Raw genomic sequence first — 26,451 nt, forward strand, 5'->3', positions numbered from 1 at the left:
CTACAAAAGAGGCCAGCCACCAATGTCAACTAATTTTTGAGCATAGATAGCCAGATTTCGGGGGAGGTGCCTTGCTCAATGGCAGCAAGTGCTTAAGCTATCACAACCTTGTCACGTGTTTGTTGGGTTCTGAGCTTGCAAACCAACCAGAGCATGAACACAAGTCCACAGCAGGTGGCAACACCAAATAAACCCACCCCCACCCATTCCTTAAAATAAGAAAATGCAGATGAAATCCAGGAGGAGAGGCCCTCTGTCAATGACAGGTCCACTCGCGTTGAGTTGATCTTTAAAACTGCCATCCTCAGGGCCTCAAGAGTCTCATCGAATCCCTCAGACCATTTTCCTGCAAGATACAAGGAAAGCTGTCTAGACAGATTAGCTGCATAAGTAAAATTTTCATATTGGACACTGGTAATACACAGAGCTTCCAGTTTTCTTTCACAACCCAACTGGGCCATCTGGTATAGAACTCCTATCTGTTCTTCTGCCAGGTCAAGGCGCTGATTCAATATCATCAGCCCTCCCTTTAACTTGGTACTAGCAGAAGTTTGGACAGTGATGGCATCAGCCAGATCTGCTGAAAGCTGATTTAATTTTGTGCCTGATTGAACCGTACTAGCCATAGCATATCCTGCAGCTGTAGCAGCAGCTGCACTGGCTGAAATTGCTATGATCACGGCAGCAGTAATTCCAAAATCTCTTTTTTGTCGAAACAGGGATAAGGTGGAGGGTGTTTCCACCGGAACAGGGATCCAACGTGGGATCCGTGCTACCATGGCACGGGTGTTCTTTGTTACGTCCCAACATTGAGAAATCCAACAAGAATCATTGGAACAGACTTCAAATGAATCATTTGAAAGAATAAACAAGAAAGGGGGGTAAACACAGACTGGGGTAGATGGATAATTAGTCTGGTTTACCAAAGTTTTATTGAACCCAGTGATCTCTAAACTGGTATTAGTATATCCATAAGAATCCTGGGAGGCAGCATGTATTCCCCAATACTGAGCAAATCTTGAGATGCCAGTAAAAGAAGCCTTTCCAACTGCTCCTCCCTGGATAAAGATCAAAGGATTGAGTTCTGTACAACTGCCATTGACTCCACAAAGCACCCACTTGTGAAAGGGATGCATTCTAAAGTCCTGTATGAAAAGTCCCTCTTTCATAACAAATTCCTTCTCTGGGTCATCTATCATGTTGGGAGAAAAGGAAAAGGTTTTACTCTGATCTGCCCAACGAGTGATGGAGGATTGACAACCAGACCAAGGCAGTATCAGCCCTTCATCTTCCAAGCTACAATGAGGGGCTATTTTTGGTTGGTGGGGACGTTCTTTGTCTGAAAAGTTAGGTGGTAGAAATGTACCATTAACCCAAATTGCCTCCTGCCAAAAGGTCTGATTTGTAAAGGTTATATCTGCGTTGGAAGTATCTTGGGTTGTGCTTACCCAACCGGTACTCATTAAACTTCCCCAAAGCTCGAGCTGTGAGGTTGATACATTTTCCTGGTCCATTAATTTGAAAACATAAAGAACCCTGTTCTAATAAAGAGCGATTTTCCCCTAATGGTGCTCAGGTGGGATCATAGAGTAGATATGGCAAATCTAATGTTTTATTAGTAGTAAAGAATTTTGGAAAAACTATAGCATTATGGTGAACTGGCATTGGTTTAGGGAAAGTCGAGAGAATGGCCCATCTCTGTTCGCCCCTCATACTAGGAACCTGAGACAAGTTCAGTATTGTCAGGATCAGGAGCAGTCCTCGGGAGGTCTGCATCTTCTGCACCATCCTTGATGAATATCTTGCGGGTGAGTCGTTCTGGCAGCCAAAATGGGTTGTCTTCAGTCTGTGGAAAAACACAAACAGCTCCCCTGGATCTTATCAAAATAGGATCCGGGCCTTTCCACAGACCAGTTAAGACATCTTTCCATTTGACCATTTCTTTTGGTCTATCAGGGTCTGAGCTATGTCGATCAGCTGCAGAGCCACCTTGTTCATCAAGATTCAAAAAATTAAGTGTAAAGAGTGCCATAGATACAGCTACTCTTGGCACTGAGGGCAGAGTCTCATCAACTCCCCCTTTTTGTTTTATAAGATAAGACTTAAGTGTACGGTGTGCACGTTCCACAATGCCTTGTCCTTGAGGATTATAAGGAAGGCCAGTCAAGTGAGTGACATCCATTTGATGACAAAATTGCTGAAATTTAGTAGAGGTATATGCTGGCCCATTATCAGTTTTAAGAATTGTGGGCTTGCCCCAAGCACTCCACGCTTCTAAACAGTGCTATATAACATGAGAGGCTTTCTCACCTGTTAAAGGTGTAGCAAACATAACACCAGAGCAGGTGTCAATGGAAACATGTAAATATTGATTTCTTCCAAAGGAGGAAATATGAGTGAGACCTGTAATGGTCTGCCATTTGCCAGACCTGTAATGAATGGTCTGATGCCTCGGGGATTTACCCCTACATGAGGAGTAGGCAGAAATTGACAACAGTTTTGACATTGGGTGACAATGTCACGAGCTTCTTTCCTAGTTAAAGTGAAATGGTGGCGTCCGTCATGTGGAAGCGTTTATGAAACTCCCTTGCAGCCTCTGACTGCGAGGACAGAGCAGCAGCCACGATTCTAGTGGCTTTGTCTGCCAAGTCATTTCCATGAGACATGGGGCCAGGAAGGCCAGAATGAGCCCTAACATGAGTAATATACACAAGATGTCTTCTATGTAACAAGGCTGACTGAATTTGCTGAAAAATGTGAGCAAGCTTGCTAGAAGGTCTAATTAAGCCAGCAACTTCAAGCATATTAACTGCATTGACCACATATGAAGAGTCAGATACAATATTGAGTGGTCCCGGAAAAGTTTCAAGGACTTCTAGAACTACCAAACACTCTACAACCTGGGGTGATGTCTCATTATATTGTTTAGATGTTACTTGGCCATTTACTACATATGCACCTATGCCAGATTTGGATCCATCTGTATACACTACTACCCCATCCGGAAGTGGGTGTTTGGCTGTTATTACTGGAAACACTATGGCTTGGCTTAAGGCAAATTGTAATATTGGATGTTTTGGATAATGATTATCAATTTGTCCTGAATAAGAGGCAACCAAGACTGCCCAATCGTTAGTTGTTGCTGCCAGGGTTTGAACTTGAGCAGAAGTATAAGGTACGATTAGCATATGAGGTTCTTTCCCAAAATAAGTAATAGCTGCTTTTATCCCCCTAAGTGCAAGTTGAGCAATTGCATTAGGATACCACTCAATGATTTTTGCAGGGGAAGCATTAGGATGGGCCCACAATAAGGGTCCTTTTTGCCATAAGACTGCTGTTGGTAACTGTGCAGTTTTTAATATGCACAATTCAAATGACTTTGACTCCTCAATGCGTTGTAATTGAGCATCTTGTAAGGCCTTTTCTATCGTTTGTAAAGCTTGACATGCAGCTGGGGTAAGTGCTCTGTGGGAGGAGATGTGGGTATCTCCCTCTAATATGTCAAATAAGGGCTTTAATTCTGCTGATGGAATTTTCAAAAATGGTCTTAGCCAATTAATATCTCCTAGCAATTTTTGGAAATCATTCAAGGTATGTAGTTGATCTTTGCGAATCTCTAATTTTTGAGGAACAATTTTGTCAGGATAAATGAGTGACCCTAGGAAGGCTCCCATTTGAGCAACTTGCACCTTTTCAGTGGCCACCTGCAATCCCCATTGCCCTAACGTTTTTATTAATACAGGGTATGCATCTTGCAATAATTGTGAATTTTTATGGCAAATCAAAATGTCATCCATATAAATTATCACCTGTAATGATGGAAAATGCTCTCTAACTGACTTAAGTGCCAATTGCACATACAGTTGACACATGGTGGGACTATTCGCCATCCCCTGAGGTAGGACCTTCCATTGGTATCTTTGATCCGGTTCTAAATGATTAATGGCTGGGATGGTAAATGCAAATCTTTGCCTATCTTGAGGGCATAAAGGTATAGAGAAAAAGCAATCTTTAATATCTATAATTATAATTTCCCAATTTTTGGGTAAGGCAGAAAGCAATGGTAGCCCTCGCTGAACTGGTCCAAATAGACGCATTTGTGCATTAATAGCTCTAAGATCATGTAATAAGCGCCATTTGCCAGATTTTTTTCTTAATTACGAAAATAGGTGTATTCCAGGGTGAGGTAGAGGGCTCTAAATGACCCAAGCGTAGCTGTTCAGAAATTAGTTTTGTAGCTGCTTCTAACTTTTCAGAGGAGAGAGGCCATTGAGGAATCCATACAACTTCCTCTGTAAGCCATGGTATGGGCATGGAGCCCTCAACGGCCCCTAGAAAAAACCCAAACCTTGTCTCCCATTATTACCTTTTTGAGGGATAGGTTCAAGTTTACCCTGCTCTCCTTTCCCTAATCCCCTTCCTTCTTTATAGCCCATTTTCTTCATTATTTGAACAGCTTGTGGCAAGTATTCATTAGTCAAAGTCAGTCCTAGTGCCTGTAAGATGTCTCTCCCCCAGAGATTTACTGGGAGTGGTAAAACATAGGGAGAGAATCGTCCTGTTTGACCTTCAGGAGCTGTCCAGCTCAAAGAACGGGAACTAATAGTGGGACAGGACTGATAACCTAAACCTTGCAAAGAACGTGATGACTGAGTAACGGGCCAAGTTTTTGGCCACCATTGGGAAGAAAGGATACTTTCATCTGCTCCTGTGTCTAAAATCCCTTTAAATTGTTTTCCTTCTATAACTAATTCTAAGAATGGCCTGGAGTCAAGAGGCATCACTAAGTAAGCAGAATCATTTCCAGTAGAACCAATCCCTCTGGTAGCTTGAGGGACACCAGAGGAAGGAAAACAGCCATGTAGGCTTGGCAAAATTATTAACTGAGCTATTCTATCCCCTTGTGAAATAGAAAAGACACCCTGAGGACAGGAACAGAGAACTTGAAGTTCCCCTTCATAGTCTTGATCTACGACTCCAGGGTGAACAATAAGACCTTGTAAGGTAAGGGAGGCCTGGCCCAATATTAGGCCAACACTCCCAGATGGCAGAGGTCCTTTATAGTCAGTAGGAATAGGCTGTACCCCCATTTGGGGCATTAGCATGAATCGGGTGGTGGTACGGAGGTCCAACCCAGCTGATCTTTCTGTTGCCCTGCGGACTGTGGGGTCCACCTTTTGCCTGTCGAGGTCCCATATGTTTTCGGGCCCTGAGACCTGAGGGCCCTGTACTGGTTTTTTGGAATGGTCTCATTATCTACTGCTTGAGGGAATCCTTGCTGCAGGGGCCTGCCTTGAATGTCCCTGACTGAACGACAATCTCTAGCCCAATGATATCCTTTTCCACACTTAGTACACAGTCCTGGTGCTCTCCTTTTGACAAGGGCTCTACAGTCCTTTTTTAAGTGTCCTGGTTTGCCACAATTATAGCAGAGTTTGAACTCAGCCATGTCAGGGTGTTTTTGCCCTTGTAGAATGGCAGCTGCTAAACCTGCATTAGTGAGTGGCCCTCCAAGCTCACGGCAAACCTTCAACCAGTCCTGCAGTCCCTTGCTCTTTCTAGGTGTAATAGCCGCCCTGCATTCCTGGGTAGCCTGTTCATAGATCAACTGTTCAATTAAAGGCATAGCTGTTTCTGGATCCCCAAAAATTCTCCCTCCCGCTTCTGTCATTCTAGCCACAAAATCTGAGAATGACTCCTGTGCGCCCTGGGTGATCTTGGTCAAATGCCCACTTGCCTCTCCCTTCTTAGAGAGTGCCTTCCATGCCTTAACTGCAGCAGCTGAGATCTGAGCATAAGCTCCCCAATGGTAATTTGTCTGGTTATTAGCGTGTTGTCCCTGACCTGTAAGCAACTCAAAAGTCCATGTTCCTTGGTCCCCTTCAACATTGGCATTGGCCCTTTCCTGTGCTTGGCAGGAGTCTTGCCACAAAGCTTTCCATTCTAAATACATTCCCATGTTAGGAGATGCGGCTTTTACTACGGTCATCCAATCGCTGGGGGGTCATTGCCAGAGTCGCAAGCCTTTAGACTTGGGCTACAGTAAAGTTGGCATTGACTCCATAGTTACGAACTGACTCTGCTAGTTCTTTAATCTGTATATACTCCACTGGGGCATGAACGCGTCCGCCCTCTGCGCCTTCGAAGACTGGGAACGCTTGCTGCACTTTTCTCTGTTCCTCTTTTGAAATGAATGAGTCTGATTGATACCTCTGCACGTAGGGCGGAGGTGTACTAGGACCCAGAGGTTGCGGATCTGAAGATCGCATAGTGATTTGACATTTGTCTCTAGCTACTTTTGCTTTCTTTATGTTATTCTGTGACTGATTAGCTCGTCTTTCATCTAGCTGGTATCTTTCTTCCTCTAAGTCTGTCTCCTCAGAGGAGCTAAGTTCCTTATCCAATTCTGAGCTACTGACAGCTAGTGCCTTAAACTCATCTAATGGCGGGTAGAGGCTCCTTTCCTTATGTGCCTCTCCAGTTCTTTCTCTCTTCTTCTCTCCCTTTCCATCCCTTTTTCTAATCTCTCCCAAGGCATTCTTTCCTTTATATCTCTTTTCCTCGGGCTCAAGGCCCGTGGAAAGGCCTAAATTCTTCGGTGCACCTTGTTTCGTCCCAACTTTCAATCTCTCTCCCCACTCTGCCTCTGATAGACTGTCTTGAATTTTGTCCAAAATCTTCTGCCCTGCTTCTACCATCTGCTCACAATCCTCATCTGTTAAGCACGATCTCACCAATTTCCATAACGGCATGATCCCTGCTTTAAGTTTGCCGTTCTGCTGTTCCCTAACTAGATCTCCTTTCAGTTTGTCCCAAGAAGTGACAGTTAACGAACCTGAGCAAGCATACCATGGTGCCACATGGTCTACCTCCCTGACAAATGCCTCTATACTCTTAGTGGAGATTTTTAGGCCACACTGCTTCAGGACCGACCTTAATGCCACTACTACAGAGTGAGAAATTCCCATACTGCCGCTATCCAGTCCTGACTGTGACTGAAACTAATCGCTGTCCAGGCACTGTCCAGGTGCTGTCCAAGCCTGACTGCGACTGGGAACCAGTCAGCAGTTCCAGCGGTGGAAGCAAAACGAAACCAAAAGGGAAAGTGCAATCGCCGTGCAAACAATCAAAAGGGCATCTAACTCTGGAGAAATTTCAAGACTATACTTACCTTGCAGAGCTGTAGTGTCCCGCAGTTCTGGTTCTGCCCCGCGAACGAGGGATCTTCCTTGCGCAGGTGTGATGGTATAAAGTCCCCGGGTCTTCCGCGCCATGTATCCTGAGCTTTTGTCCCCGCCGGCAAGAACACACTCAGGACAACCGGAATCTTCTGCAGCAAAGCTTTATTGCTTACTTCTCAGGAAGATCCTGACCCCAGAAAATGGAGTCCCTTATATAGTGCTCAGCCATGACGTTTCAGCACCTGATGTGGCGTGACAGCTCTTGATTCGTTGCTCGCCCATCACACCACTTTTACACCCTGAGAATGGGCAGTGACTAGGAGTGAGTTCACTCTCGCACTTGCGCACAAGGCTTGTTTACTAGTTAGTCACAGAGGAGGCCAGCGCCATCTTATAATGGTGATTGCTCGCGGCACGCACACGGCTCTCCACAGCAATTGCTCGCTGCATGGCTTTCCACAATTAATGATTATCCTGCTTTATTAAAGTGGTAGTTAAAGCCTATAGGATGCTACAAAAAAATCTGCAACTATTATCACCTTTACTTTCCACGTAAGACAGAAACGAAGCACGGTGTCCATTTGGTATTACTTACAGGAAAACAAACTTTGGGCAGCCTGGAATGTCTAGTTCTCTGTAACAGGCAGTTGTGAGCTACAGTGTGGGTGCTGGGAACTGAACCCAGGTCTGCTGGAACAATCACCCTCTTAACCACTGAGTCATCTCTCCAACCCAAGAATGCAAAAGAACAGAAAAAAGAAAAATACATACATACCCAAAGGAAAATAAAAACTATAGTTGTAGAGTATATGACCATATTTGTGTGAAGTCCAAATGTAACAGAACAAAGCTACATGGAGTGAATCTCAGGAATGTTACAAGGTAGAACATTACCATAGAACACCTTTTGTGTTTACAAATAAGGGATGAATGAGTTAAAAAAAAAGATTTAATCTATAAATGCATCAAGTAGATAAACTGTTTACTAATAAAAACTTAAATTATTTATTTTTAGGAAGATATTTATGGATATTTCAAATAATTGATGAGAAAAATACATAATGACCTATAATGAAAGGAGAAATATATCATGTTCATGAGTGGAAAATAGAATGCTATTAAAAATGATAACTTTTTTCTAAAAAAATAAAATAAAATAAAGTGGTGGTTATAGGCTCTCCTCAGAGATCCATGAGGTCACAGGTCGAGTTAATTGGCTAGGTTTCCAGCATCCAACATAGTTCCTTGCTTGTTGCTCATGCCTTTAAGTCCAATTTGAGAGCTGCTGTTGATTGTCAAACTATGTGTGTCGTTTTTAGCACGTTAAGGTTATTGTGGCATGATGATGGTTCATAGGGTTTACATAGGTCGGACTGCTGCTTGCTTCCTACCTTTGGAAGCTCGAATGAGGTTTAGGAGTTCCTAGAAAGTTAGTGCACAGGTAGCAGTCTTTCAAGTCAGAGCCAGTTATGGTCCCCTGGGCCATTTGACCAAAGAGTATGATGTTTTCTTTTCTTTTGGGGGAGAGAGGTTTTTTTTTTTTTTTTTTTTTTCAAGGCAGGGTTTCTCTGTGTATCCCTGGCTGTCCTGGAACTCACTCTGTAGACCAGGCTGGCCTCGAACTCAGAAATCCACCTGCCTCTGTCTCCCAAGTAATGGGATTAAAGGTGTGCACCACCACTGCCCGGCTGAATGTGATGTTTTCAGTAAAACATATTTACTTCCCTGCTCTGGAAGACAACCAAAAGCAGTAGCAATAGCCTCCTTTAAGAGTCACTTGGTCAATTCTGAACAAAAATTCAAGAGGCTTCTCATGCCTGTAGTGGGATTTTTGGCATTTTTGACAGTATAGGAATTTTTCCAGATGCACTGCAAGCCCAGATGAGAAATTTCATTTAAACTATATATGTACAGGATTACACATATTCTAGGTAATTTATATAGGTAGGTAGGTAAGTAGGAAGGTAGGTAGGTAAATAGATAGATGATAGATAGATGATAGATAGATAGATAGATAATGTGTTTCCTTGTGACTTCTAAAATATTTTCTATAATTTACTCCCCTTCTTCCTTCTCTATTTATCACTGTTCTCTCTTTCTTGTTAACACTATCCCCCCTTTTTTTTTTCATTTTTCCCCTAATGTCTCTTGTATACTACCATCTCCTCTGTTGTTCCTCTCTCCCTCACCTTCTACAACATTCTGTTTGACGTCCATAATTTCTGCTGGTACTCTAAGTTGTATGCTCAGGTCTTTAAGAGGAAAGTTTAAGTATATGGTTTTAGTTGTTTTTCCAGAAAGATTTAATAAAGTTAGAATCAAGAATAGAATGTGCCTCCTCTTCATAGAGTAGTTAGTAGGTGCTGCTTACTAAGGAATACAATGAGCTTTCATGGATTGCAAGAAGAGAAATAGTCTTGGGACAAATTTGTGATCAAGGAAAAAAAACCAAAACATTTATTCTAGGTCAGCTCCAAGGATGAAGAAGCCACAGGTGTGCACTATTATAAAGCAAGGCCTCGTGAAAATGTTGCTTTGAACTTATAATGAGCTTATAGAATGTAACCCTATTTGGAACTTACTCTTGTAACCCTTCTGTCACTCTTCTTTTGTGTGACATGTTATCTGTGAGGTAATTTTATAAAGAACTTTTCTCTGAGAAGATATAAAAAGGCTGAGAAGAGAAATAAAGTGAGGCTGTTGGGTTCTGCCTCATCCACCAAATGTGTGTGTGTATGTGTGTATGTACATACATATGTATGTAGGTATATGTGTATTATAGAAGTATGCATGTGCACTTTTGAAATTGATGGAACAGGTAGTCAGGCCCAAACAGTGTGTGTGAATGTGTATGTGTGTGTGTCTGACTTACCTTCTTCCTTTTCGTTTTCCCTCTTACCAGGCTAGTAAGGGGCAGTTGACCCAGAGAGAAATGAGCTCAGGTAACTAAGCCTTTTTATTTTATTTTATTTTATTTTATTCTCTTTATTTGGTTATTTTATTTATTTACATTTCAAATGGTATCTTTCTTCCCAGTTGCCCCTCCACAAATCCTCTATTCCCTACTCCATCTCCCCTGCTTCTGTGAGGGTACTTCCCCACCCATCCACCAATTCCTTCCTCAGTGCCCTAGGATTTCCCCTATGCTGGGTGTCTTAGCCAGGGTTTCTATTCCTACACAAACATTATGACCAAGAAGCAAGTTGGGGAGGAAAGGGTTTATTCGGCTTACACTGCAATGTTGTTGTTCATCGCTAAAGGAAGTCAGGACTGGAACTCAAGCAGGTCAGGAAGCGACAGCTGATGGAGAGATGTTCTTTACTGGCTTGCTCAGCCTGCTCTCTTATAGAACCCAAGACTACCAGTCCAGGGATGGCACCACCCACAAGGGGACCTCCCCCTCCTTGATCACTAATTGAGAAAATGCTCCACAGCTGGATCTCATGGAGGCACTTCCCCAACTGAAGCTCCTTTCTCTGTGGTAACTCCAGCTTGTGTCAAGTTGACACACAAACACAGCCAGCGGGTACACTGGGTCATTGAGCCTCCATAGGACAAAGGGTCTCCCCTCCCATTGATGCCTGATAAGGGAATCCTCTTCTACATACGCAGCTGGAGCTAAGCTGCATATGTAGAAGTTCCATGTATACTCTCTGGTTGGTGGTTTAGTCCCTAGGAGCTCTGGGGGCTCTGGTTGGTTGATATAGTTGTTTTTCCTATGGGGTTGCTTAAACTGTCAGCTTTCAGTCCTTCCCCTAGCTCCAATTCTCTACTGCTGGTAACAGGAGTTAAATTGCCAGAAGCCAGTGGATTTTGGCCTCAGAATAGCAAATAGTTAAAGAAAAATTAAATTACCAAAAGTAAGCAGGTTTTGGCCCCTCAATTGCAAAATCCATACTCAGTTTCACTCCGTTCGTGGGGAACTGAATGCCTGGCTAGCCCCCAGCATTTCTGGTTCTCAAACAGGAACGATCATTTTTTTTTATTAGATATTTTCTTTACTTACATTTCAAATGTTATCCTCTTTCCTAGTTTCCCTGCTGAAAATCCCCTATTCCCTATTTTTCCCCCACCACTGCTTCCCAACCCACCCACTCCCATTTCTATCAATTGGTTAGCATTTTTCTCAGTTTTCTTTCTTTCTTTTATATTTTTAACATACTATTTCCTGTGTCAAGGGATTCAAACATTTGATAACTATTAAACTCAGTAGCCTAGGAAACAGTATCAACAATAGCATTTTTGGCAATCATGGAAATAAATTTATAGTTAGAAAAACACTCTACTATCCTTATCTAAGCAATTATACTAATTAGATCGAAAAATCTTGACACTTCCAATTAGCATCTATGAAAAAGTGTATATTTGCAAATACAATAGATGGTAAGAAATTATTTTTGTACTGAAGTAAAATGTTTATCAAAATCTGATAATGTTATTATCTAGTGTCTACTGCTGTTGAATTGAAACTATCATTTGTTATTTACAGGTGTTAAGTGAAATATGTTAGTGAAATATTTGGAAAGGAAATATCAAAGTTGAGCTTAAAGTTAACATTCTGTTAACTTTAAAAGTTCAAAGAAGAAAATTTCCAATAGAAAATAAGATGACTTTTATAAAAAATGGTAACCATGTATCAGTGTTTTTCAAAAATGTATCTTCCAATCCACCTTGCCTGTACCAGATATATTGTACCAGATGTATTGGAGGATGAATTTCAAGATATTCAGATTTAGAGATTTTATTTTTTTTCACATTTATTTTTTATTAGATATTTTCTTCATTTAAATTTCAAATGCTATCCCAAAAGTCTCCTATACCCCACCCCCACCCTTCTCCCCTACCTACTCACTCCCACTTCTTGGCCCTGACATTCTTCTGTATTGGGGCATATAAAGTTTGCTAGACCAAGGGGCCTCTCTTCCCAATGATGGCCAACTAGGCCATCTTCTGCTACATATGCAGCTTGAGACACGAGCTCTGGGGATGCTGATTAGTTCATATTGTTGTTCCACCTATAGGTTTGCAGACCCCTTCAGCTCATGAATACTTTTTATAGCTCCTCTATTGGGGGCCCTGTGTTCCATCCAATAGCTGACTGTGAGCATCCACTTATGTGTTTGCCAGGCACTGGGAAAACCTCACAGGAGACAGCTATATCAGGGTCCTTTCAGCAAAATCTTGCTGGCATATGCATTAGTGTCTGCGTTTGGTAGTTGATTATGGGATGGACCCCCAGGTGGGGCAGTCTCTGGATGGTCCATCCTTTCATGTTAGCTCCAAACTTTGTCTCTGCAACTCCATCCATGGATATTTTATTCAGTATTACAGGGAGGAATGAAGTATCCACACGTTGGTCTTCCTTCTTGATTTTCTTGTGTTTTGGAAGTTTTATCTTGGGTATTCTAAATTTCTGGGCTAATATCCACTTATCAGTGAGTGCATATCAAGTGACTTCTTTTGTGATTGGGTTACCTCACTCAGGATGATATCCTCCAGATACATCCATTTGCCCAAGAATTTCATAAATTCATTGTTTTTAATAGCTGAGTCGTACTTCATTGTATAAATGTACCACATTTTCTGTATCCATTCTTCTGTTGAGGGACATCTGAGTTCTTTCCAGCTTCTGGCTATTATAAATAGGGTTGCTATGAACATAGTGGAGCATGTGTCCTTCTTACATGTTGGAACATCTGGGTATATGCCCAGGAGAGGTATTGCTGGTTCTACCAGTAGTACTATGTCCAGTGTTCTGAGGAACCACCAGACTGGTTGTACCAGAGTGATTATACCAGCTTGCAATCAAACCAGCAATGGGGGAGTATTCCTCTTTCTCCACATCCTCTTCAGCATCTGCTGTCACCTGAATTTTTGATCTTAGCCATTCTGACTGGTGTGAGGTGGAATCTCAGGGTTGTTTTAATTTGCATTTCCCTGATGATTAAGGATGTTTAACATTTTTTTCAAGTGCTTCTTAGCCCTTTGATCTTCCTTAGTTGAGAATTCTGTATTTAGCTCTGTACCCCATTTTTAATGGGGTTATTTGAATTTCTGGAATTCAGCTTCTTGAGCTCTTTGTATGTACTGGATATTAGTCCCCTATCAAATTTAGGATTGGTAAAAATTCTTTCTCAATCTGTTGGTGGCTTTTTTGTTGTATTGACAGTATCTTTTGCGCTGCAGAAGCTTTGCAGTTTTATGAGGTCCAATTTGTTGATTCTTGATCTTACAGCACAGGCCATTGCTGTTCTGTTTAGGAATTCTTCCCCTGTGCCTATGTCTTCGAGGGTTTTCCCCACTTTCTCCTCTATAAATTTCAGTGTCTCTGGTTTTATGTGGAGTATATTTAGAGATTTTATAAATATAAATATTTTATTTGGTTTTGCTTCAAAATACTATTTATTTAGAAATAGCACCTGGGAAATTTAGAATTGTAAGACTTGTTATAATTGTGCAAAGTAAGCAATCAGAGAGACTGTAGACTTAGCACTAAAAATCTTTTAATCCTGCATCTCTGGACATTAGCAAGATGGGAGAGTTGGTTTCTATATAATGACCATCATAGTGTCTATTATATAGAAGACATCAAGGAGATGTTACCTTCTGTTACCACTAGCAAAATGTTTGTTTGTTTGTTTGTTTGAAAAGCACATAAAGGAGCTTTATTCACTGTGGTTACATTGGAATGAGGCATTAAATGGCCCAGTATGATTCATGGCTCTGGGTGGGCACGGGAACTCTTTAGTCCTTTGAAGAAGTCAAACCATACTCAGAGGTTGGCACTCCACCTTTCACAAACATTGCTACCAGGCTCGTTAATCATGACTCTCCTGGTTGAATTTCCAGCCAACAGTTTATATCTCAATGGCTAACTGTAAAAGGAGAAAAGAAATAGCGAGGGCCACAACCCTCTTCCGGTCAGAAAAGCACCTGGGCAGCTGGGGCGCAGGGTCTGCTGACACTCGCCAGCTACCCACAACACCCGCCACAGGATCTTAAGACTTCTGGTGAGTGGAGCACAGCTTCTGCTCCAATCCAATTGCGCGGGACCTGAGACTGCATTAGTTAGGGAAGCAGAAACCGGCCTGAGTAGGACCACAGGCCTCATCCGGCTGGATCAGCGCCTGGGTAGCGGGAGCGCAGGGTTGCCTGACACCCGCCAGCTACCCACGACCCCCGCCGCAGGATTTTGGGACTGCTGGTGAGTGGAACACAGCTTCTGCTCCAGTCCAATCACGCGGGACCTGAGACTGCTCTGGTTGGGGAGAGAGAAATCCGGCCTACATAGGGCCACAACCCTCTTCCGGTCAGAAAAGCACCTGGGCAGCTGGGGCGCAGGGTCAGCTGACACTCACCAGCTACCCACAACACCCACCACAGGATCTTAAGACTTCTGGAGAGTGGAACACAGCTTCTGCTCCAATCCAATTGCACGCGGGACCAGAGACTACATTAGTTAGGGAAGCAGAAAAACGGCCTGAGTAGGACCACAGGCCTCTTCCGGCTGGACCAGCACCGGGGTACCATCAGCTACCCACGACCCCCGCCGCAGGATTTAGAGACTGCTGGTGAGTGGAACACAGCTTCTGCTCCAATCTTTAAATAGTGACAACGATAACAACTAACCCCAGAGATTACCAGATGGCGAAAGGTAAACGTAATAATCTTACTAACAGGAACCAAGACCACTCACCATCATCAGAACCCAGTACCCCCACTTCGCCCAGTCCAGGGCACCCCAACACACCGGAAAAGCTAGACACGGATTTAAAAGCATATCTCCTGATGATGATAGAGGACTTCAAGAAGGACTTTAATAACACACTTAAAGAAATGCAGGAGAACACTGATAAAAAGGCAGAAGACAATAAAGAGGAAGCACAAAAATCCCTTAAAGAATTGCAGGAGAACACTGCTAAAGAGTTACAAATCCTTAAAGAAAAACATGATAACATAATCAAACAGGTAGAAGTCCTTACAGAAAAACAGGAAAACACATCCAAACAGATGATGGAAATGAACAAAACCATACTAGACCTAAAAAGGGAAGTAGACACAATAAAGAAAACCCAAAATGAGGCAACACTGGAGATAGAAACCCTAGGAAAGAAATCTGGAACCATAGATACGAGCATCAGCAACAGAATACAAGAGATGGAAGAGAGAATCTCAGGTGCAGAAGATTCCATAGAGAACATCGGCACAACAATCAAGGAAAATGGAAAATGCAAAAAGATCCTAACTCAAAACATCCAAGAAATACAGGACATAATGAGAAGACCAAACCTACGGATAATAGGAGTGGATGAGAATGAAGATTTTCAACTCAAAGGACCAGCAAACATCTTCAACAAAATTATAGAAGAAAACTTCCCAAATCTAAAGAAAGAGATGCCCATGAACATACAAGAAGCCTACAGAACTCCAAATAGACTGGACCAGAAAAGAAATACCTCCCGACACATAATAATCAGAGCAACAAATGCTCTAAATAAAGATAGAATACTAAAAGCAGTAAGAGAAAAAGGCCAAGTAACATATAAAGGCAAGCCTATCAGAATTACACCAGACTTTTCACCAGAGACTATGAAAGCCAGAAGATCCTGGACGGATGTTATACAGACACTAAAAGAACACAAATTCCAGCCCAGGCTACTATACCCAGCCAAACTCTCAATTAACATAGATGGAGAAACCAAAGTATTCCACGACAAAACCAAATTCACACATTATCTCTCCACGAATCCAGCCCTTCAAAGGATAATAACAGAAAAAAACCAATACAAGGACAGGAACCACGCCCTAGAAACAACAAGAAGGTAATCCCTCAACAAACCTAAAAGAAGACAGCCACAAGAAAAAAATGCCAACTTTAACATCAAAAATAACAGGAAACAACAATTACTTTTCCTTAATATCTCTTAATATCAATGGACTCAACTCCCCGATAAAAAGACATAGACTAACAAACTGGCTACACATACAAGACCCAACATTTTGCTGCTTACAGGAAACTCATCTCAGAGAAAAGAATAGACACTACCTCAGAATGAAAGGCTGGAAAACAATTTTCCAAGCAAATGGCATGAAAAAACAAGCTGGAGTAGCCATTCTAATATCTGATAAGATTGACTTCCAACCCAAAGTCATTAAAAAAGACAGGGAGGGACACTTCATACTCATCAAAGGTAAAATCCTCCAAGAGGAACTATCAATTCTGAATATCTATGCTCCAAATACAAAGGCAGCCACATTCATTAAAGAAACTTTAGTAAAGCTCAAAGCACACATTGCACCTCATACAATAATAGTGGGAGACTTCAACACACCACTTTCACCAATGGACAGATCATGGAAACAGAAACTAAACAGGGACACAGTGAAACTAACAGAAATTATGAATCAAATGGATCTGGCAGATATCTACAGAACATTCTATCCTAAAACAAAAGGATATACCTTCTTCTCAGCACCTCATGGTACCTTCTCCAAAATTGACCACATAATTGGTCACAAAACAGGCCTCAACAGATATAAAAATATTGAAATTGTCCCATGCATCCTATCAGATCACCATGGACTAAGGCTGATCTTCAATAACAAAATAAATAATAGAAAGCCAACCTTCACGTGGAAACTGAACAACACTCTTCTCAATGATACCTTGGTCAAGGAAGGAATAAAGAAAGAAATTAAGGACTTTTTAGAGTTCAATGAAAATGAAGCCACAACATACCCAAACTTATGGGACGCAATGAAAGCATTTTTAAGAGGAAAACTCATAGCTCTGAGTGCCTCCAAAAGGAAACTAGAGAGATCACACATTAGCAGCTTGACAACACACCTAAAAGCACTAGAACAAAAGGAAGCAAATTCACCCAAGAGGAGTAGACGGCAGGAAATAATCAAACTCAGGGGTGAAATCAACCAAGTGGAAACAAGAAAAACTATTCAAAGAATCAACCAATCAAGGAGCTGGTTCTTTGAGAAAATCAACAAGATAGATAAACCCTTAGCCAGACTCACTAGAGGGCACAGGGAAAGCATCCTAATTAACAAAATCAGAAATGAAAAAGGAGACATAACAACAGATCCTGAAGACATCCAAAACACCATCAGATCCTTCTACCAAAGGCTATACTCAACAAAACTGGAGAACCTGGATGAAATGGACAAGTTCCTAGACAGATACCAGGTACCAAAGCTGAATCAAGATCAGGTTAATGACCTAAACAGCCCTATATCCCCCAAAGAAATAGAAGCAGTCATTAATAGTCTCCCAACTAAAAAAAGCCCAGGACCAGATGGGTTTAGTGCAGAGTTCTATCAGACCTTCAAAGAAGATCTAATCCCAGTTCTTCACAAACTATTCCACAAAATAGAAACAGAAGGTACTCTACCCAACTCATTCTATGAAGCCACAATTACTCTGATACCTAAACCACAAAAAGACCCAACAAAGATAGAAAACTTCAGACCAATATCCCTTATGAATATTGATGCAAAAATCCTCAATAAAGTTCTTGCTAACCGAATCCAAGAACACATCAAAACAATCATCCATCCTGACCAAGTAGGTTTCATCCCAGGGATGCAGGGATGGTTCAATATACGGAAATCCATCAACGTAATCCAGTATATAAACAAACTCAAAGACAAAAACCACATGGTCATCTCCTTAGATCCGGAAAAAGCATTTGACAAGATCCAACACCCATTCATGATAAAAGTCTTGGAAAGATCAGGAATTCAAGGCCCATACCTAAACATGATAAAAGCAATCTACAGCAAACCAGTAGCCAACATCAAAGTAAATGGTGAGAAGCTTGAAGCAATCCCTCTAAAATCAGGGACTAGACAAGGCTGTCCACTTTCTCCATACCTATTCAACATTGTACTTGAAGTCCTAGCCAGAGCAATTCGACAACAAAAGGAGATCAAAGGGATACAAATTGGAAAAGATGAAGTCAAAATATCACTTTTTGCAGATGATATGATAGTATATATAAGTGACCCTAAAAATTCCACCAGAGAACTCCTAAGCCTGATAAACAGCTTCGGTGAAGTAGCTGGATATAAAATTAACTCAAACAAATCAATGGCCTTTCTCTACACAAAGAATAAACAGGCTGAGAAAGAAATTAGGGAAACAACACCCTTCTCAATAGTCACAAATAATATAAAATATCTTGGCGTGACTCTAACTAAGGAAGTGAAAGATCTGTATAATAAAAACTTCAAGTCTCTGAAGAAAGAAATTATAGAAGATCTCAGAAGATGGAAAGATCTCCCATGCTCATGGATTGGCAGGATCAACATTGTAAAAATGGCTATCTTGCCAAAAGCAATCTACAGATTCAATGCAATCCACATCAAAATTCCAAATCAATTCTTCAACGAATTAGAAAGTGCAATCTGCAAATTCATCTGGAATAACAAAAAACCTAGGATAGCAAAAACTCTCCTCAAGGATAAAAGAACCTCTGGTGGAATCACCATGCCGGACCTAAAGCTCTACTACAGAGCAATTGTGATAAAAACTGCATGGTACTGGTATAGTGACAGACAAATAGACCAATGGAATAGAATTGAAGACCCAGAAATGAATCCACACACCTATGGTCACTTGATCTTCGACAAGGGAGCTAAAAACATCCAGTGGAAGAAAGACAGCATTTTCAACAAATGGTGCTGGCACAACTGGTTGTTAACATGTAGAAGAATGCGAATCGATCCATTCCTATCTCCTTGTACTAAGGTCAAGTCTAAGTGGATCAAGGAACTTCACATAAAACCAGAGACACTGAAACTTATAGAGGAGAAAGTGGGGAAAAGCCTTGAAGATATGGGCACAGGGGAAAAATTCCTGAATAGAACAGTGATGGCTTGTGCTGTAAGATCGAGAATTGACAAGTGGGACCTCATGAAACTACAAAGCTTCTGCAAGGCTAAAGACACCATCAATAAGACAAAAAAAACCACCAACAGATTGGGAAAGGATCTTCACCTATCCTAAATCAGATAAGGGACTAATATCCAATATATATAAAGAACTCAAGAAGGTGGACTCCAGAAAGTCAAATAACCCCATTAAAAATGGTGCTCAGAACTGAACAAAGAATTCTCACCTGAGGAATACCGAATGGCAGAGAAGCACCTGAAAAAATGTTCAACATCCTTAATCATCAGGGAAATGCAAATCAAAACAACCCCGAGATTCCACCTCACACCAGTCAGAATGGCTAAGATCAAAAATTCAGGTGACAGCAGATGCTGGCGAGGATGTGGAGAAAGTGGAACACTCCTCCATTGTTGGTGGGATTGCAAGCTTGTACAACCACTCTGGAAATCAGTCTGGCGGTTCCTCAGAAAATTGGACATAGTACTACCGGAGGATCCAGCAATACCTCTCCTGGGCATATATCCAGAAGATGTCCCAACCGGTAAAAAGGACACATGCTCCACTATGTTCATAGCAGCCCTATTTATAATAGCCAGAAGCTGGAAAGAACCCAGATGTCCCTCAACAGAGGAATGGATACAGAAATTATGGTACATTTACACAATGGAGTACTACTCAGCTATTAAAAAGAATGAATTTATGAAATTCCTAGCCAAATGGATGGACCTGGAGGGCATCATCTTGAGTGAAGTAACACAATCACAAAAGATCTCACACAATATGTATTCATTGATAAGTGGATATTAGCCCAAAACTTAGGATACCCAAGATATAAGATACAATTTGATAAACGCATGAAACTCAAGAAGAATGAAGACCAAAGTGTGGACATTGTGCACCTTCTTAGAATTGGGAACAAAACACCCAGGGAAGGAGTTACAGAGACAAAGTTCGTAGCTGTGATGAAAGGATGGACCATTTAGAGACTGCTGTATCCAGGGATCCGTCCCATAATCAGCTTCTAAACGCTGGCACCATTGCATACACTAGTAAGATCTTGCTGAAAGGACCCAAATATAGCTGTCTCTTGTGAGACGATGCCGGGGCCTAGCAAACACAGGAGTGGATGTTCACAGTCAGCTATTGGATGTATCACAGGGCTCCCAATGGAGAAGCTAGAGAAAGTACCCAAGGAGCTAAAGGGATCTGCAACCCTATTGTTGGAACAACATGATGTACTAACCAGAACCCTGGAGCTCTTGTCTCTAGCTGCATATGTATCGAAAGATGGCCTAGTCGGCCATCACTGGAAAGAGAGGCCCATTGGACTTGCAAACTTTATATGCCCCAATATAGGGGAATGCCAGGGCCAAAAGAATGGGAATGGGTGGGTAGGGAAGTGGGGGGCGCTATGGGGGACTTTTGGGATAGTATTGGAAATGTAATTGAGGAAAATATGTAATAAAAATATTTAAAAAAAAAAAAAGTCTAAAGTTTGGGGCAGGAGTTAAGAGCAGTTGTTGCTCTGGTTCCCAGCATGCAATGCTTCAGAGCCATCCTAACTCCAGTCCCAGGGGATTCTAAACCTCTGACCTCCTCTGGCACCAGACATGAACTTAGTGTAATGTACAGGTTGGCATAATACATGCATAAAATTAATCTAAAAAAATAATAATTTAAACTTTTTTGCTTGAACTTAAGGAGCCCGGACTAGGAAAATCCGTTTTGATTCTTACAAACCGCTGGGTAAAAGCAGTGTGCAAGACAACTCACTTGTCCAGCTCCTATGCTTAAACAAGTAAATGCAGAGAGGGATTGTACCACCTCTGTTCTGAGTATGGGATGCTTTTTTTAAAAAAAAGAAATTATTATGGAAAAAAAAAAAAGAAATAGCAATAATTAAAGACCGTGAATTTGAGAAAGAGCAGAGAGGAGATACTGGGAAAGGTTTGGTGGTGGGGGATGAGAAAATTATGTAATTATATTTTAATTCCAGAAAACAAATAAAAGCAAAATAAAACAGTAGAAACACAATAGAACATAGGTATGAGCAAGCACACTTTAAGCACTATCTACCATGAGATGGAATGTTAAACTTGTTTAGTATTGAATGTCTTAAAGAGATACCCATGTGCTCTCACTTTGTATAGACTGTTGAGACAGTGGACTCCAAGAAAAGGGATTTCTGCAGGAAAAAGTACATGGAGAAGCCTGGTACACTAAGAAGAGGATCACTATTAGTTTTAGATACTGTGTATATGGTAAGAAGGCAGATTTCCCGAATCTAAAAGGGATTTGTTGCCTGGTCAACAAGTGTAAAATAAATGCATATTACACCTCTGTAGACTTCCCTCTGGCTGGCTTATATCTGAACTTTTGGCAACACACATAAGCATCCCATGCCATGACTGGCTATGGAAATCAACACTCACATCGAGTGTGAATTTCTCCCTGATACTGACTCATGACTACCCTTCAATTTATTTTGGCATCTAACAGTTGGTTGAATTTGGTCACCCCTCTTTATCAACAAGCAACCTATGAATGAGTACACATGAAGAAAAAAAAAAAAAGAGCATCTAATCTTTGGCACCTAAGAATTTCTTTGTAGTGGTACTGGAAAATAATGCAGGGAAACAAATATTCCTGTCTACATGTTTCTCTTCCCTATCCTCCTCCAAATCCTCCCATATACCCCTCCCCACTCTCATTCGAGTTCTTGGCCTCTTATTTTTTATTGCTATGAGTGTATTTACACACACACACACACACACATACACACATAAAAGTCAATTCATAACTTACAAATAAGCCATATATATTTGCATATAAATTTTCAATTTTGTGTTTTATTTAAACACAAACAATTGTAGACAAAATGAAACAATCACAAATAACTCTCAAAGTCTTATTTTTCTGTATTCCTGGAGAGATTTCTTTGTGGTTGCATTCTTAAGATATGGATACTTGCCAGACAGTGGTAGTGCATGCCTTTAATTTCAGCACTTGGGAGGCAGAGTCAGGTGGATTTCTGAGTTCGAGGCCAGCCTGGTCTACAGAGTGAGTTCTAGGACAGCTAGGGCTACACAGAGAAACCCTGTCTCAAAAACAAAACAAAACAAAACAAAAACAAACAAACAAACAAAAAAGATATGGATATTTATTCTTATATAGAGGGCTCTTTAATACCATGAAGAACAAGAAATAGATACTGGCCTATTAAGAATATATAAGTATAATTATGAATAATTGTACAATTATAAAATAAAGTAATAGGGATAAACCTGACTGTCTAATTCACATTAATAAATATAATTGTTTTTCTGATGACCTTACTTGGCACTTATAGTTTGCTGATCACAAAATTAATTAACCTGCTCATTTACTGGAGAAAAATATGAAACCAGAATATACTGCACAGAAAATTGGAAGATCTTATTGAACTACGGTCTTTGTCACCATCTCATAATAATCTCAACTTTTTAAAAGAAGCCAGCAAGTGATTTCCTTTAGGTACTTAAATTTTTTTTTAATTTTTGAAAGATTCATTAATTATATGAGAAAACAATAGTCACTATTGCCATTCATTTCTATGTACACTGGAAAAATTCTAAGAAACCATAGGATACTTAGATTTTAAAATTCTGTCAGTGATAATAAATACCATTACTTCTTGTCTAAAAACTGCTAAATATGTTTATTTGCAATGAAATTCCTGCAAAATACTAAGTCTGAACAATAAAAATTATGGGTCAAACTCCAGATATTCCGGGGTAGGGTTGTGAATTTCATTTAAAATTCAAAAAAGTACACATAAAAATTAATATTTCCTGTTAACTTACAATAAAGATGTCACAAATCAGACATATATTTATCAATATTAAGTTCAGACATTTACTTGTGCCCAGTCACTCTTAAGTTGAAAGAAAACAATATAGGTCTAATTTCAAACACAATTTTAAGGAATCCCTAACTGAAAGTAGTTTGACGTAGTCCACCAGAAATAATATTTTTTAAAAATACCTTCCCAAGTGCAAAGGAATAATGTTTTTCATAAGTAAGAATGAACTATAGACTACAGAGAGGCTGACCTTCAAAGATGCGGAAGATATTTTTTTTCCTCCTGGCAGTTTTATCAAGTAAATCTATAAATCAAATTTAAAAGACACGGCTTTACTCAGCTATGTGAGAGTGCAGCGTGTGAACTCACACACTTCTTTCCTGTAAGACATCAAACTTGACTTCATCTCATAAACTAAAAGAGAAAACGGCTAAAAAGAAAGATGTGATATTTGAAGTATTACAGAAATAACTGTGATCTTGAAACATTGCATTAAGTAAGAGAGAAGAGATACAAGGCGTGCAAGAAATTGATCTAAATGAGGTGGCCATGAAGAAACTCTATAGAAAGAATGGATCCAAGAGGGACAGTAAAGGTTAAATTGTAAAGAATAGTGACAGGAAGCCCAATATAGAAACAAAAATAAATTAAAAACATAATAATAAATGGCCCCCTAGAACATCGAAGAAGAAAATCCACATAGAACTGAAAACATCTATAGGAGAATTGAAATGAAATATTGTTGCCCATCATATAGAAAGAGTTGGTGGCTATGTATTTGAATCATTCCCTCTTAAGGAACATAGATTTTGAAATGCAGTCAGGATATACAAGCTAGAAGTATACTGCTCAATGTTAACATAGGCTGTAACCCATTGTTAGAGTAATTCTTTTTGAAAGGAAGAAATCAAAACTACAAAACAGAACATTTCCAGTTGCATACTGTCTTACGGTTTCTATTCCTGCACAAACATCATGACCAAGAATCAAGTTGGGGTGGAAATAGTTTATTCAGTTTACACTTCCATACTGCTGTTCATCACCAAGGAAGTCAGGACTGGAACTCAAGCAGGTCAGGAAGCAGGAGCTGACACTGAGGCCATGGAGGGATGTTCTTTACTGGCATGCTTCCACTGGCTTGCTCAGCCTGCTCTCTTTTTTTTTTTTTTTTTTTTTTGGTTTTTCGAGACAGGGTTTCTCTGTGTAACCTTGGCTGTCCTGGCACTCACTTTGTAGACCAGGCTGGCCTCGAACTCAGAAATCTGCCTGCCTCTGCCTCCCGAGTGCTGGGATTAAAGGCGTGCGCCACCACGCCCGGCTCTCAGCTTGCTCTCTTATAGAACCTAAGACTACCAGCCCAGAGATGGTCTTACCCACAAGAGCCCTCTCCCCCTTGATCACTAATTGAGAAAATGCTCCACAGCTGGGTCTCATGGAGGCATTTCCCAACTGAACCTCCCTATTCTATAATAACTTCAGCTTGTGTCAAGTTGACACAAAACTAGCCAGTACATACATTATAACATTAACATACTTCCTTTCTGTCTGTACACTTCTAACTTCCATTTACTTCTCCCTTCCCTCACTGTTCACTGGTTTCCAGGTCCCTACTGAAAGCAACAAACCTCACTAACACAGAATGTAAACATAATACTAATGGTAATGGTGTGCTTAACTTATTTCCACTGCATTACTGACCTTATTTCACGTGACTTTTTCAGCCTGTTCCTGTGATCTTATGATATTCCATCTGGTTGCTACTCAAATGCTCAGTGTTTCTTTCTTTTACAGGATAATTTTGGGCTTTTCAAGACTTATCTCACCTAAATGACCATTAATTCCTTTGACAGTGTGTGATAGTACTTAACACCCCACAGCCAAACTGAGATTTATATTATAGATAAAGGTATTTGTGTGTGTGCATAAATTTATATCTATAATCTTTATATCTATTATCCACATCAATGCCCTATATATACATATATATATATATATATATATACTTATAAATAATTCTTTCTAGCCTTCCTAATATCAAGATAGCTTCAAGTAAAACCCTTTCTGTGTTTACATTGAGTTACCGTCTTTTCCCCTATTAACAATACCATTGATAATAGAATATCACATTCATTGAGGCTTTAAAGATTCCAGTATTTGTTGTCAGTAGAATAAAATGTTAATTGACAAAGTAACAATGCTATGCTTGCAAACGTATTTATCTAAGAGAGGGAAAAATAAGCTTAAACACCATGAGCATCTACTATATATGTCAATGTCAGAGCTTTCAGACAGTGTTAAAGTCCATGCAGTTGAGAGAGGTTCATGTGTTCAAGAGTCCATGATGCCACGAAGTAAAAATGGAGATGCCAAACATATACTGACATAATCAAAATGCTTTGGTAAGAGATTTATTAAAACTAAATGTTTTCATATTTTAGGATATGGTTCAGTATTGCTAAATCAAGAATGATTGGAATTATTTGCCCAATAAAAGCTAGGAATATTCAATGAGGTTTTTATCTGTTTGATGACTTCTGAGTAAGAAACAGGAAAGATTTTATTGTACATTCATTCACTCATTGCTTAACCTTATATATTTTCATATTTACTTCTGACATACACCGATTTTCTTGGTTTTCCAGAATGTTTTACTCTTTTTCTTGTCAGGCATGTCAGTGCTCATAAATTGTTTGCCTTGTTTGTCTTGAGAGTGTAGGCTCAACTCAAGCTTCGATATTGGGTGATTTTACATTCATTTTTCCTAACAGAAATGTCCAATTCGTCATCCATATGGAGAATGCCCTTCAAAATCTATTATATGCTACATTATATGTTGTTGTTGTAGTAAGCCACCCTGCGGCCTACATGAACTGGGTATTTCTGGAAGGCAGGCTGGGGCTGAAAGAGAAAGAGACTAGACGGTGAGAAAAACAATGAGGCCAAGACAAATTTTTCTCTGATCAAGGCCTAAGAGTTTACTAAGAGACTGTGCTTATAAGGGGGAAGCACCCCGCCCCGCCCCCCCTGCCAATCCATTCTTGGTGCCTGGAGCCAGCCTGTAGGCGACATGCAGGATAGGATGTATCTCCAGAATGTCTCAAGTGTCTCTCAGCCAGTAGCAGAGTCTCGGAGAAGAGCAGCTGATTATATAATAAAAATAGCTGGACCAAGACATAATTTTTTTTTTATGCTCCATAGTCCTGCCTGGGAGTTATGGTCGCTGGCAGACATGCCTGGCTTGGGGACACAGATTTTCCCAAGCCATTCTTACCTGTCAAGGAGCATACATGCAGCTTGTTTGTGTTTATTTTACACAAACATGGCTCTGTGGTGTATTATTAACAAACCATGGCCTCTTGGCATGCACCTCTGTCTTGAATTGATATAGCTCCCAAATCTTGTTGCCTGTCATTGGCTAACTGACCCTCATAGCACACCTTATTCCTAAATCAGACCAAAGCCACAATATATACTTAATATGCTTCTTCATATTGATGAATTTTTGCCACCTACACTTGCTGCAG

This window comes from Mus caroli, unplaced genomic scaffold (assembly GCF_978045245.1).
Source record: "Mus caroli unplaced genomic scaffold, Mus_caroli_1 scaffold_15, whole genome shotgun sequence".
Classification (NCBI taxonomy): Eukaryota; Metazoa; Chordata; class Mammalia; order Rodentia; family Muridae; genus Mus; species Mus caroli.